Below are 14,977 nucleotides of genomic sequence, written 5' to 3'. Positions count from 1 at the left end.
AGAGCAAACAGAATCCATAGTGTGACACCGTTTAATAAAAAATAAATTAAAAAACATAAGGCCAAATGGCTGCTTACATATGCCGGTGCCCGACCTGGCACTGGGGCTGATCGTTTCGTAATGGATGCGTAGTTCCTCGTTGTGTAGGGCGTGCTATCTATAGATATCTATGGATATATATCTATATATAGATATATATCTATATATATATTGTTTTTGGGGGGCAGACAGGACTTTCTTGTGACCCTAGAGAATTTCCCTGAGAGTTCTCTGAGATTTTTTTTCTTTATTTGCATTTTAAGGGGAAAATAGTAAAAATCTGAAAAATATTTTTTTTTTCAAGTTTGATCAGTAATATTTTGAACAAAAGTACCGTTACTGTGGGGAAAACATATATTTTATTCTGCTGCTTGTTCTATTTACTGCAACATAAAAATTACATTTTTGGTACAAAGCATGTTAAAGTTATTTACAAAAGAAATTCGTTTTTTTTGTATATATTTTATTTTTCTCATAATGCATAATTAATTTTAAGTTCCTACTGATTAAAAATAAAACAGATATAACCTAAACTACATATTTTTAACAGTAAGTCCTTACAGATAGTATGTGTATATCTATATATGTGCTTTATAATATTTTTTTCCCAACAAATATTTTAAAATAGAAACATGGAGCAGGTGATGAAATTGTTAAATTGCATATCGAAATGAATGGGTTAAGTAGTAAAATAAGAGCATGTCCTGGTTAATTAAGAGTTAACTCCCTCAATAGACATTACTCTCTCACTCACAGATCTGTCTGACAGGCAACACAGGAGATAAGACAGCTAGCAACTACTGTATCACTTTTGTTTTTGTTTACACGTAGTAAACTGAATGCTCACTGTGATTGGCTGTCAGAGTGATCATTCAATTAAAAAAGGCTTCAGACTGGTTCCCCAGGAGCTCATCTTTCTACAGACACCAGGTCTCACAGTGCTGTGCATGGAAGGGAGCAGGGGGAGATAAGAAACTGCAGGAGTACAGGAGACGCCCTGTGTACAAAGGAGGGGGTTACATGGATGTGTGTCGAAGGTAGGCAACTGGTTAGACAAGGTGAAATAGCTTGTCTCATACCTGGCTGGTTCACATGATTGCATTGTAGTGGTGTGTACTAAAAAAAAAAGTACAGCAAGCAGTACTTTTTTTTTCCCAGTGCAAACCAGTGTGAGGCAATCCACCAACTCACACCACACGGTGGCCTATGAAACAGTGATAGAAATGCATGACTGATGCATCGGCACTGGTGTCATCCCACCACATCCCACTGCACAAAGAGCGAAAAAAAAAAACAGACCTGGGCCCTTTCCTTGCAATTTTATCACACGATTTGCAGTTTGCAGTCTTATTAGGTGATAAACCTAATTTTGGTCTTAAGATATATTTGTCCACCCTCCCCAGCAGCTTTTTGACAAAGAGAAAAAGTTGGCATGTAACTCACTTCAATTCTTCACAAATGACAACACTTGTGCTTAAATATTCTGACATCTAGTGTTGTCCTGAGAGTGTGGGAAGAGAGTCCTAAGGCTTCAAGTTTATGTAGGGCCTTCTTTCTTCACTCTTGATAGCTGAACCAAGTGTCAGGGCATAGTGACAGGTTGGTGAGTATGCCCAGCCGAGGAGGAAAGCTATTAACTGAAACTGTTGCTTTGCTCTGCATTGACAAAGCACAGGTTCAATTTAAGTTTTAAACCTTCCTAGGTCCCAATCACTGTTATATACATACGGTATATCCATTGCAGCTCTTCCCATCATCCATACTTTCCTCATCATATAATAAAAATCAACCTGAGCTGTGTACACTATTTATTCTTACCAGCTATGCTTGCCCCATCACAATTCCCTTTTATGATATTTATTGTATTATTTCTAAAATCACAATATTCTGAGGTGGATTTCTAATTCCTACCTTAGTCGTTTTGGTGATCCCAATAATAATTTTCCAGGTGCAGAGAGTTGACTCCACAAATAAATGATCTTATTAATAAAGCCTCACAATCCACCACCCAACTTTAGACTTGGACATTGCAGACCAGAGACAATATTGGAGCTTGGAATAAAATCATATTTGTGGTTTATGGTCAGGAGGTTATTGCAAGCACAGTGAAAGTTTTTTTTCTTATGATTTGATAGTAGTGCTGTCACCTGGGATTTTTTTCAAGTAAAGAGAGAATCCCAAGGATCTGCAATGATGGCACATTTCATACTGCCCCTGCCTGCCGGTACAGATTAAAAGATTCATAAAACAATATATCTTTGTTTTCAGGCATAATGAAGGCTTTATTTGTAATTTTTATGAAGTACACAGTTGCTTGTCATTCCCTCTGGCTGTACTCATTTGGCCAGAATAACTACAGGAAAGAGTGTGGAAAATACATTCTTGTTCTTTCTTTGGCAGATTTCAACTATATATTGCATTTAAAATTAAAAGATAGTGATTGCAACATTGTACAAAAAACTTCCCCAACACACAAACATGTAAAAGGCCTGCTACAGGGCAAAACTGTGAACTATGTTCCACTTGCCAAGGTATTAATTAGCCCAGTCTTAAACTGAGTTAATGTTATTATTACAAAGGTTTTTTGTTTTAAAACAATTATCTCAAATAACTTACATACAGCTACATGTTCCAAATCCCAACAAAACTCTGTCCTTAAAGAATATGTAAAAGCAACATTTCATATTCCAGATTATACTGTATATATCATGTTCTCTTTGTATTGCTTACTTTGTGCGAATTCCCTGGTGTTTCTGCCAGTTCCCCTGTTTTCCTATTAAAAACTGAACACACTATTCATGAGAACACACCCTGGTCAGTTTTCTGGCTGTGCTCTCCTTCAGTAATAAAACTTGTGCTGACGTGGTCCTCCTGCACAGACATTCACTGGGAAGCCCAGTGTGTGCTGCTGTTTCTCCTACCCTTTAAAAAAAGGATAAAAAGGTATTTATAATGATATATATATATATATATATATATATATATATATATATATATATATATATAGATAGATAGATAGATAGATAGATAGATAGATAGATAGATACAGTCCATATATATATATATATATATATATATATATATATATATATATGTTTTGCTTTTCATTTCTCTTTTAAACTGAATGGTAAGTTTTACAAGGTGAGGGTTCACATATACGGTAAATTGAATTTGACTTCATAGGTATTTGTTTGTTATCTGCTTTTTTTCTTATAGGTAAGCTAAAGAGATGACACAGCAATAACTGCTTGCCCTGTGGACTGAGCTCAATAAGGCTCCATGCACACTATAAGCGAAAAAAGGCCTAAGGCTCCATGCACACTAGCTTAAAGGTTAAGTTCACCATTTCACGTAGAATTTCAGTTTTCATAATAAATAGAAGAGTTTTCCAATGCCATTTCTGGCTCAGCTATCCCAATGTGCTTTTCTCTCACGTACATTATCCACAGGAAGTTTTAACCCCTTCAATACTGGGCGCTTTCACCCTCTTCCTGCCCAGGCCAATTTTCAGCTTTTAGCACTGTTGCAGTTTGAATGACAACTGCGCAGTCATGCAACACTTTGCCCAAATAAAATTTTCATTATTTTTTTTCCCCACAAATAGAGCTTTCTTTTGGTGGTATTTGATCACCACTGGGTTTTTTAATTTTTGCTAAACAAATGAAAAAAGACAGAAAAAAGTGTTTTCTCCTTCACTGATAGGCACTGATGAGGTTGCACTGACAGGCGTGGGTGGGGCTGCAGTGATGGCACTGATAAGGCAGCACTAATGGGCACTGATGAGAAAGCACTGATGGGCACTGATGAGGAGGCACTAATATGCAGCACTGATGGGCACTGATCTATGGTACTGATAGCCAGCACTGATGAGGAGGCACTGACAGGTGTTGTTAAATATATATGCTGTTGAGCATATACCCCACGCCACACCTATGTGATTATATATTATATACTAAGGCAGCTGCTGTTATAACTAAAAAAGTAATTCTTGATAAACACTGAATGAATTTCGTGCCTAAACAGCGCTTGCTATTTTGATTGCATTCCTATATATACCGTGATAATTTAATAAACCATATATTGTTAAAAAGTGTCAATTTGTGAAATTAAATAAATCAATGTGATATATGTAATCCTGTGACTAATAAATAATACAACAAGAGGTCAAATTGGGCTTGTATGTTGAAGATCTGCAGTTGGTCACGGTGACCATACAAGCCCAATTAGACTCCTTCTGTCACAAAGCAGAGAGGGTCAAAAGGATCTCATGAGTAGGTGAGTAGGGACCCAGATCCCAATTTTTTGCCTGTCTTTTTTGGAAGTCATTCACAAAAAAATGTGTGAATAGTAAGGGTGTGTGCGGTCAGGACTCCTGTTGAAATCGTCTACATGGGAACAAAGACAGCTTGATCAATTAACCCCCATCCTAAATTGTTTTTCATTGTTACCTTATCATACTAGATCCCATCAGTGTTGGTTACAAAGTATCTCTACACAGAAAAGAAAGAAAGGGACTAGAGGTCACATGGCTCGGGACTTTAAAGGTGTCTGTGTTGAAATAAATAGTAGTACCACAGTGGTATAATAAAAAAGTACAAATGTGAATTTTATTTTTACAAAATATATATCAATAAATGAATTAAAGAAATCACATAATACATAAAAACAGAAACTGTAGAAACAGTCAATAATTCACTGCCAAATATATTCATACATAATTGCTACCACTTTCTCAACGTGTTTCGCTCGGCTGAGCTTCTTCAAGAGATAATGTCCTGAAGAAGCTCAGCCGAGCGAAACATGTTGAGAAAGTGGTAGCAATTATGTATGAATATAATTGACAGTTAATTATTGACTGTTTCTACAGTTTCTGTTTTTATGTATTATGTGATTTCTTTAATTAATTTATTGATATATATTTTGTAAAAATAAAATTCATATTTGTGGTGTCTTGTTTTGACTCCTCTTTTCTAAAATTGGTCTCTCTATCTCTACACAGAGTTTGTTTTGATACATGGACTAGAACACTTCTTGTTGTATTATTTATTAGTCACAGGATTACATGTATCACATTGATTTATTTAATTTCACAATTTGGCCCTTTATGGTTTATTAAATTATCACGGTATATATAGGAATGCATTCAAAATAGCAAGCGCTGTTTAGGCACGGAATTCATTCAGTATGTTTATCAAGCACTGACAGGTGTTACTGATGGGCACTGATTGACATCACAGGTGGTCACTGATTGGCATCACAGGTGGGCACTTTTGGGCATCACAAGTGTGCACTGGTGGGCATCTCTGATGGGGCTGAACTGATAATAACTGCACTGATTATCAGTGCAGATCCCCCCCTGTCAGGAGAGCCACTTATCGGCTTTCCTCTACTTACGCCCTATCGGTGTGAATAGAGAAATTCAGATAACCGGCACTTCCTAGTAATGTTGTGATCAGCTGCGATTGGACACAATGTCATACGTCATAGACTCTTTACTGTGATCGGAGGTGCGGTGTCGGAGTGCCACACTACTGAATGCCACGCTGAGCGCCCCGGGAGCTACCCTGGGAGTGCTCATGAGTGACTTGTTCTGCTGAATGTCATATGTCAGAGTCAGAATGGGAGAGCCATCACTCAGCCAGCACTATGCTATAGGTCGGGCGGGATGTGGTTAAAATCTTGTCAGTTTATTTGTATTTTTGAAAGGATTTTCAGATTCCATCACTTCCATCAATTCCATCACTTCCTCAGCTTTCACCTCCTGTTAGGTCATCTCCCAGAAGCCTTCACTTCCTTGTTGCATCACAGAAGAGGGTGTATTAAAGGGTGTATTAAATGGTGTATTAAAGTGTGTTCACCACTCTAGACCACACCTCCCTCATTACAATACCACCTTCCACCCACTTCCTATACAATTTGATTGCACAATCGCCTTTAGATCTCCCATCAGCTATGTAGTACAAGGGCCTGTCTGATACAATACATATGAATGTATTGTTTAGGTGTGTCATCCGATTCAATAGTTCTGGTAAATCTAAAGGAAATTGTACAGATTGTGCAATCAGATTGCATAGTGTATGGCCACCTTGATTCAAGTACATAGGAGGGAGTGAATGGACACATCTCCACAAAGCAAAAAATTACATTCCTGCATGCATTTGTTTTTGGTGTTATGGAACATTTTCACTCGTCACCCATAAGGCAGCCCATTCACTTGAACTTTATTTGGAGTGTAGTATGGTGCGTTACTGCAGTTTTTGGTGCATTTTCTGCACTCATGGAGCCTCTAACATGTAATGACAACACAAGCATCATGCACATTTGTAGGGTTTATGAAATGCATGGCAAAGTACACATTTTTTGTGTGGCTTGCCATGCGTTTGGAAACACACAGATATGAATGGAGCCTTATTGCTCTTGTGTAAATGCAGCAATTTCACTTTCAGGCCCCACTGACACCCAAAGTAGTGGGAGCACATGTTTTTTTGCTCATTCTTACAGTGACACACATATGGCAACCCGTTAATTTCAATGGATTGCGCTACACATAGCTAAGTAGCTCATAGGACATTTTGGTGTGTTGCAAGCTGTATGCTTTTTACTGTGTGTTTGTCACTTCATGTGACAAAATGTGTGTTGCTTATGTGTTTGTTGTGCCATTAACAATTAATATTGGAAGTGCAACTAGGTAATGTTAGGTCTATAAATGTGGCCATACACTATGCAATCTGATTGTACATACTCAGTACACTCTCCTTTAGATTTACCAAATCTATATAATAAGAGGAGACACCATCTGTCCAATATATATTATGTATTTATTGCAAGTACGTATTTAGTGCTGAGTTACACAACACTTCACATATGTATCATATATTTTATATTCACATCGGTCCCTGTCCTCAGGGAGCTCACAATCTAAGGTGTCTAACTCACATTAATACATACACATACTAGAGCCAATTTATACACGAGCAAATTAACCTACCAGCGTGTCATTTGAATGTGGAAGGAAACCAGAGCACCCGGAGGAAACACACGTAGGCACAGGGAGAACATGCAAACTCCAGGCAGGTATTAAGGAAATGGGTGGCCTCACAATATAATGCTAAGTGCATAAAAAATGTAAACATATGTACCATCATCCAAATTAAATAGGATAGATGTCGTGTGCTCTGCTTGCACCGGAGCTTGGGTAAGCAGCCTTATACCTTGACTACCCCCCTTTATTCCTCACTATATCAATTTGTATTTTTAAAAAATCTTTTTATATATACTCAATTGAATCGTTATTGACTTCTTATCTATTTACAGATGTATTTCCTGATGAAGCGGTAAACCCGTGAAACTAGTCGAAATACCATGTTACCTGTGCTTTTAATTCTTTTGCTTTGCTTTTTGTACCAATACAATTTTGTAAAATTTTCGTGATTGTGTATATACTTGTATTTTCATATATCGTACTGAGATACTCTGCTTGCTTCCTTGTCTCTAGTGAGTCCTGGTTGGGGTCCAGACTTCCAAACCTCTATCCAGGCAGGTGTTGTCATGGTTAGGATTTAAACTAGCAACCCTTGTGTTACTATGCGGAAGTACTGACCACTTAGCCACTGTGCTGCCCTATCCAATCCCTTGGTATCCAAGGGCCTTGCACTAGATCAGGGGTGTTCATGCGGGACCAGGGAGTTTATCTTGCAGCCTAAGTCTGTCTGAAGGGACGCTGGTGATGCCAGACAAATGTAAGTGTGGAAAAATGCTGGGGATGCTGTGAAAACTTTTAATGTGTGAAGGGTGTGTGCTAATGAGGTCAGGTGGTAAACTCCTTCCTATGTCCTACTGGTGTCTCTGTCTGTATACCAAAGGGTCTCTGAAGCATTCTAATGCCGCGTACACACGACCGGACTTTTCAACATCAAAGGTCCGATGGAACAATTCTGGCAGACTATTCGATCGTGTGTGGGCTGCAGCAGACTTTTGATTTGCAAAAGTCTGACAGACTTTAGAAATGGAACATGTTTCAAATTTTTCCGCCAGAACTCCGCCGGACCCAATTCCTACCGAGAAATCCGCTCGTGTGTATGCTAGTCCGACGGACAAAAACTGACGCTAGGGCAGCTATTGGCTACTGGCTATGAACTTCCTTATTCTAGTCCAGTCGTACGTCATCACGTTCGAATCCGTCGGACTTTGGTGTGATTGTGTGTGGCCAAGTCCGTTCATTCGGAAAGTCCGTCAGAATTCCGTCAGAACTCCGTCAAAAGTCTGTCGGACCTAAGTCCGGTCGTGTGTACGCGGCATTAGAAATATAGCAAGGCCTTTGTTCTCCAAATCAAAGAAAGCTTGTTTTTTCTGCAATTGCCATACATTAATGGAGTATTGGCACTTATGGGAGCTACATTTTAGAAAAAAAAAAAGTGAACTTAGCCTTTTTTTTTAAAACGCTCCTAGCAGAAGCTTTTGAGCATTTTCTACTTCTAGAAGCCAATAGTGTTATCCTGTGTCTCCATGCACACTATTTTAGTCTAGAAGTATTTTTAAAGCTTCAGCTTCTGGGTTTTTTGTGCTTTTGGGAGCAATTTGCCAGCAGAAAAAAGCTGAAAGCTCCTAACTGCTACTAAAAGCTGGCACAAAAACACTATTGTAAGTGCTTTTCATATACATATTTTTGGTAAAAAAAAAATCACAATTAGCGACTATTGATTGGTTTGCGCAAAAGTTATAACGTTTACAAAATAGGGGATAGTTTTATAGCATTTTTATTAATATTTTTTTTTTCACTAGTAATGGCGGTGATCAGCGATTTTTATTGTGACGGCGACATTATGGCGGACACATCGGACATTTTTCACACATTTTTGGGACCATTGTCATTTATACAGCAATCAGTGCTATTTAAATGCCTGTGTAAATGACACTGGCAGTGAAGGAGTTAACCAATAGGGGGCAGTGTAGGGATTAAGTATGACGTTATGTGTTTTTTCATTGTAGGGGGCGTGGCCTGGCATGTGACGTCACTGATCGTCTTTCCCTATATCAAGGAACAGACGATCGGTGACAGCCACAGTAGGAGGCACGGGGAGAGGTTTGTTTACACAGACCTCTCCTCGTTTTTCAGCTCTCTGACCCAATCGCGGGACACCAGCGGCGATCGGATCCGCTGGTCACGCGGCCACGGTCACGGAGCTCAGGACCAGGTCGGGAGCATGGCGGCGGCGGCGCACTCCCGACCAATGGCTGGGCACTTAAAGAGCAACGTACAGGTACGTGCTTGTGCCTAGCCGTGCCATTCTGCCGACATACACCGGCGTGAGGCGGTCCTTAAGTGGTTAAGGACACTGGCAGGATCAACTGGTGAAAACAAAGGAAAAAAAGTCTGAAAAGGTAAACTAATGCAACCACCAAATCTAATAACTTGTGGGCTGCAATTTATTATATTTTTGTTTTTGAATTTAGATATGCTTTCAATTAAATGCCTATGTTAGTCTTATGTTATTTATGTTAGTCATTCCTTTTGTCAATAGTCATGTTGGCCTGTAAATATGGTACAGACTACTACTACTAAGATAAATACTTCTAGTAAGAGGTTAGTTAATAGATACAAGTTTAAGTCTTCTCATTCTAATCCTATTAATTCTAAGGCAACTCTTTCAATGTGTAAATCCTTAAAGAACAGCTACTCTTTAAAGTTATGCTAATATGTCTTGTGCTGTGTCATAAGAAGTGATTTAAATATTATACAGCTGATTCAACATATACCAAATGTTTAGCTTTGCTTCTCTTTTCAGGCTATTTAATGCAGCTCTGGATGTTTGACATACGTTTTCAAATAGTCTGCATTGATAGGAATTTCAGCACAGTGTGTGTTAATGAGAAACAAGATCTGTCATCTATTGGAAGCAGTGGAGTGCTGGAACTGGCTCAAACTATTTTTCTGCTTGTAGATTCAATTACTCTTGGATGCAGACTAGTCTTGGCACATCTTCTGTCAGGGTGCTAATGACTTTTTACTCACATTCATTCATTGAGTTTCTTTGCTATCAAACATCTTGAGCTCACATGTTATCAGTATCAATATCTGCTTTGTTACATGCCTAGTTCTATCATCTGGCTGTTACTTATTCTGCAATAAACAAGGCCCTGATGTCACTTTGTCACTGATATGTTAACTGTGTGCGTTCATACTATGCCTGTTTTGCAGTTTTATGTTTATTGAAAATTCCTGCTAGTTCAGAGTACAGATAAAGGCTTATACATTACAGAGCAATAGGATGTGTGCTATTATTTGCTGCTTGTTACCATGACCCCTTAATATACCATCCATTAAAAAAAACATCTGTCTCTAAATACATTTAATATCTGTGACAGTGCTAGGCTCTGTCACTGTATGATTATAGAGAAAATCAACACAGGGTTCGCACTAATGTTGGGTGCGGGGCTTTGGAGTATTGTGACTGAGCGGAGAAAACTGGGTATACAGTTTTGTAATTCCGAATCAGGGTCTGGGCGCTTGATGGCATCAAAGTGCAGGTTGTGCGAGGGTGCAGGCACGCTCTTTATAAGTGAGTCCTGGCCATAGCTCAGTGCTCCAGCAGAAGGGAAGTGTGCCACCATCAGGAGATAGTTGTATGCTCTTGTTTAGAGCGAGAAGATGTGATCTACTCAGAAGACAGTACTCCATGATAGAGAGATTCCTTGCCCACAGCACTTGGAGAGTTGTTACAGCTGAACAAGTCTGGGAAACAAATGGCTGCTGCCCCCTTCCTATAACTGGTCTTTGCAGCAATGAGCACATGGAAGGGCGGCACATGTCAAACAAAACCAAAGAAAATTCCCAGCTCAACTTACTGACCATCCTGCAACCAACCGAATTATCCTGTCTAAGCCCTTGTACACACGGTCAGACATTCCGACAACAAAATCCGTCGGATTTTGTCTGACGAATTTTGTCTGAAACTGGTGTTGCATACAAACGGTCAGACAAAGTTGTCAGAAAATCCGATAGTTCGGAACGTGATGACGTTATTTAGTTACGATGGGACTACGTTCAGGCTAGTAGCCAATAGCTTTGGTCTAAGAATTTGATCTGAGCATGCATGGCACTTTTTCCGATCAGAATTCCATACAAACGATTGGACAAAGTCTGATCAGATCTTGTTGTCGGAAAATTTTTATATCCAGCTTTCAAACTTTGTTGGTTGGACATTCCGACGGAAAAAGTCTGATGAAGCCCACACGCGGTCGGATTATGCGACAACATTGGACATTTTTTGTTGGAATGTCCGACCGTGTGTATAAGGGCTAACAGTATGCACACATTTGTCAATACATGCATAAGCTGCAGAGCCACTTTACGGCACTCCAGTTTGCAATCCTAACTCTAGATTTTGAGAACCTTGGAAACAGATGTATTATAATGGATAGGCAGAGGACAGGTGAGCCTGGAGGTAGCCTACCTCTCCTTAAAGGCACAGGGGTGCAATGGACACCCATATTGGGATGCCATGAAGTGGCTCTGCAGCTTACGTGTGTACTGTATTTGCAAATGTGTGCAAACAAAACCCCTGTTTTAATGCATACTGTTAGACAGGATAATTTGGTTGGTTGCAGGCTGGTCGGTAAGTTGACCTTGGAATTTTCTTTGGTTTTGTTTGAACGAGTCTGGGAGATTGAGAAAGCTGAGAAGACTAGGTGAGTCCAGGGGACTGAGGGAGTCTGTGAGTCTGGTGGAGGAAGAAAGGGGTGGCAGAATATCCCATATTAAGAGGCCAGGGAGTAGACCTGTGCAGTTGCATGTTGTAACTGTATGCTGAGTGAACCAGAAGAACCCAGAGAACCAGAAGAGCTAGGAATATGGTCAGAAGGACCAGTGAGAAGAGCAGTGGTGCTACTAAAGAGGGAGCCAAGTGGCTTGGCATTTTTGTGTTACCTATTTTGTTAGAAAAAAACCTCTGCATGGACAAACTTTACTTTTTTTTAGTTTGATAAAAGTGAGCCGTTAAGCCCTAAACCAGACTCTCTGACTTGCATGGACTCACTAAAACCCATCTACCCCTGAGCTTAATTACCCCAATATCAAATATCTTAGAAAATAAATAATTTACACTGCTTCCAAATGTTTCCTTTACTACTTATAGATGTCGCCAGCACTGTTGTTGTCTCCTTCTTGCAACACTTTCCTGGACTTCCAGTTGGGGAGCGTGCACACACTTGCTATCCAAATTCCTGACATCAGCACTACATGTCCCATGAACAATTGCATGCATTGTACTGTACATGGGTGCAGATTTTATGAGAATTTCTGCTGGAGCCTTCTCCCTCAGGTTACTACAGTAGATATCCAGAAGAAAAGTTTTTTTTCTTTCAATAAACTTTATTGCTCTTCTTTTACAGTTATGCTTTTTTTATCCTTTCTTTTGTGCTAAACTGAATGCCAATTTAGCTGTCAATCAAAACCAGGTGGGTAAAGCAGATATCCTCTATCACTGAAGCCTCTGTGTGCCACCAGTGTGTGTTCACCCACAGAGTAGCTTCACATGTCTTTAGGACATTGAAGAAACGTTCACATTGCGATTGTTATGATAGGGTTTCATAGAATAGAATAGATGGCAATCATGGGAACCAAATCAATGGGATTATAATAATCAACCTAAGTGTGCCTACAAGATAATAGGTTCTGTCACTTGGGTTAATGATTCTTTAAAGCTGAATTGGCAGTAAAATAAATATATTCTCTGATGCCCCCAAAAGAGTGTACATTGCACATCTCATGATTGTATTTGTCTTTTATTTAATCTATATATTCTTTGTGATGTCACCAGAAGTGTTTAAGATAGTCACTGTATCATGGCATTTATGCCAGTCATTGAAGTGGGGCAGGAAAAGACCTCTGTGCTTTGCTGCAGGGAACTCCTATACAAATCAGTGCTGGTATATGTGGCCTTAAGAAACATTTTACCAGTATCATTTTTTGCCTCAATTTAGAGTATATTGAGGGGTAGAGGTGGGTACCATCATCCATATATCATATAAATGGGTGCATGGGGTCACTTCAGAAGTGCCCCTGCAAAACGAGAAGAGGGTTTGGACTATCTCGGTACCTCAAGGTCATATACAAAAAAATATATAGTTTGTATAAAAACAATTTAATAGTATATAGAATATAAAAGCATGGTGGAACAAAACCACATTGACAGAAATACAGTTGATCATTACAGCCTACTAAGCAGCACGTAAGGATAGTCCAAACCCTCTTCTCGTTTTGTAGGGGCACTTCTGAGGTGCCCCCATGCACCCATTTCTACTGCCTTGAGAAAGCTGGGGAAGTGTGGCAGGTAATAGACAGGTAAGTCAGCACATATGCCAGTTGCAGAGGTGACTTGTGGTCATTACGGGAAAAAAAAGGAGAAGCTGTTTACAGAACTGAAATATCAACATTTTTGCCATAGATAAGAGCACTTGTTACAGAGTAGCTTATGCTTGAATCGATATCTCTTTGTTGTTAAACAAGTGTAAATCGAGTTATCTTTGCCGTTAAAATAAGTGTGTCCATGGCTTTGCAGCTTTCTACTTCAGACTGGGTATTTTTATAGTAAAATAAAAAGCATATAGAGATTGAACCAGCATAGTGACCTACCGTAGCTAAAACTTTATTTATAAAGCAACAGGTACTCACAAACATAATTATATAAGCATATTATATTAATGTAAATACATGTTACATAGAAACCGTCCAAAATAAAAACCATCCCAGATTTCTGTGAGCAGTGCCATGTACCGACGTCTGGGCTGGCTTTCATTTTGGATAAATCCTGTTTGGTGACAGGTATTTAAGCTAAAATAGCTTGTGAGTACCTGTTGTTTATCTATGATATGTCAAGATGCTGATGTATTTTCTATTTGCTTTTTAAATTAAATTGCATTGGGATTTTTCATTCCAGGTAAGCCAGGATACCTACTATAAATAGCACATTTCTATCATCAAAGTTCAGCTTTAATGAGATTTGAGATTGCTTATCCTTGAAAACCAATGCCACCTAACTAACTTCGTCCCCCACATCTCTGACCATCCTGCTAAACAACTTCTCTTCAGCTTTCTATTCTCTATGTGATACCCAGCAGCTCTTCCAGCCCGTCCAATGGGATGTCTTCAGGGGGTTTCCTGAAGATATCCTATTGGACAAAACACGTAGGGTCCAGTCTATGCGCTGATGTCAAAACACTGCATTGGATGCTGAGCAGCGGATTTACTTGTTAGTTACCCATTTATTTTTTAGTTAGTCTTGTGTGTAAGCATTTGAATTTGTGGGTTATCAATAAACATACAGGCATACCCCACTTTTAAGTACACAATGGGGTTTATTTACTAAAGCTGCAAAGTGCAAAATCAGGCTCACTTCTGCATAGAAACCAATGAGCTTCCAGGTATTATTACCAAAGCTTAATTGATCAAGCTGGGATTAGAAGCTCATTGGTTTCTATGCAGACGTGAGCCTGATTTTGCACATTTCAGCTTTAGTAAATAAACCCCAATGTGTACTTAAAAGTGGGGTATGCCTGTAATACACTATGGCCCTGTCTTGTCCGCTCCATTTGTGAGCTTTGTTAATACAGCATTTGCCAGTCTGCAATCCTGTTGGAAGAAACAAGAGAGGAGAGGCAGTTCAGGCTGTCAAAAGCTTTGGCTTGGTTGACAAGGAGGGAGAGAGCTGTGAGAGTCATCAAGCTGGTTTAGCTGAATATTGTGCAAACTATTATTCTGGTGAATATTGAATCCATTGGGCACCATGTGATTATAAACTGGAAGATTTGTTCAGATTATAGAAAGTGGTGGACAACACTATGGGGGTTATTTACTAAAGGAAGATCCACTTTGCACTGCAAGTGCACTTGGAAGTAAAGTCCCTGTAGATCCGAGGGGGACATGCACGGAAAATAGAAA

The sequence above is a fragment of the Lithobates pipiens genome, unplaced genomic scaffold, assembly GCF_037356315.1.
Source record: "Lithobates pipiens isolate NorthernLeopardFrog02 unplaced genomic scaffold, aLitPip1_a1.2 Scaffold_18, whole genome shotgun sequence".
In the NCBI taxonomy this organism is placed as follows: domain Eukaryota; kingdom Metazoa; phylum Chordata; class Amphibia; order Anura; family Ranidae; genus Lithobates; species Lithobates pipiens.
This window is presented reverse-complemented; position numbering follows the sequence as displayed.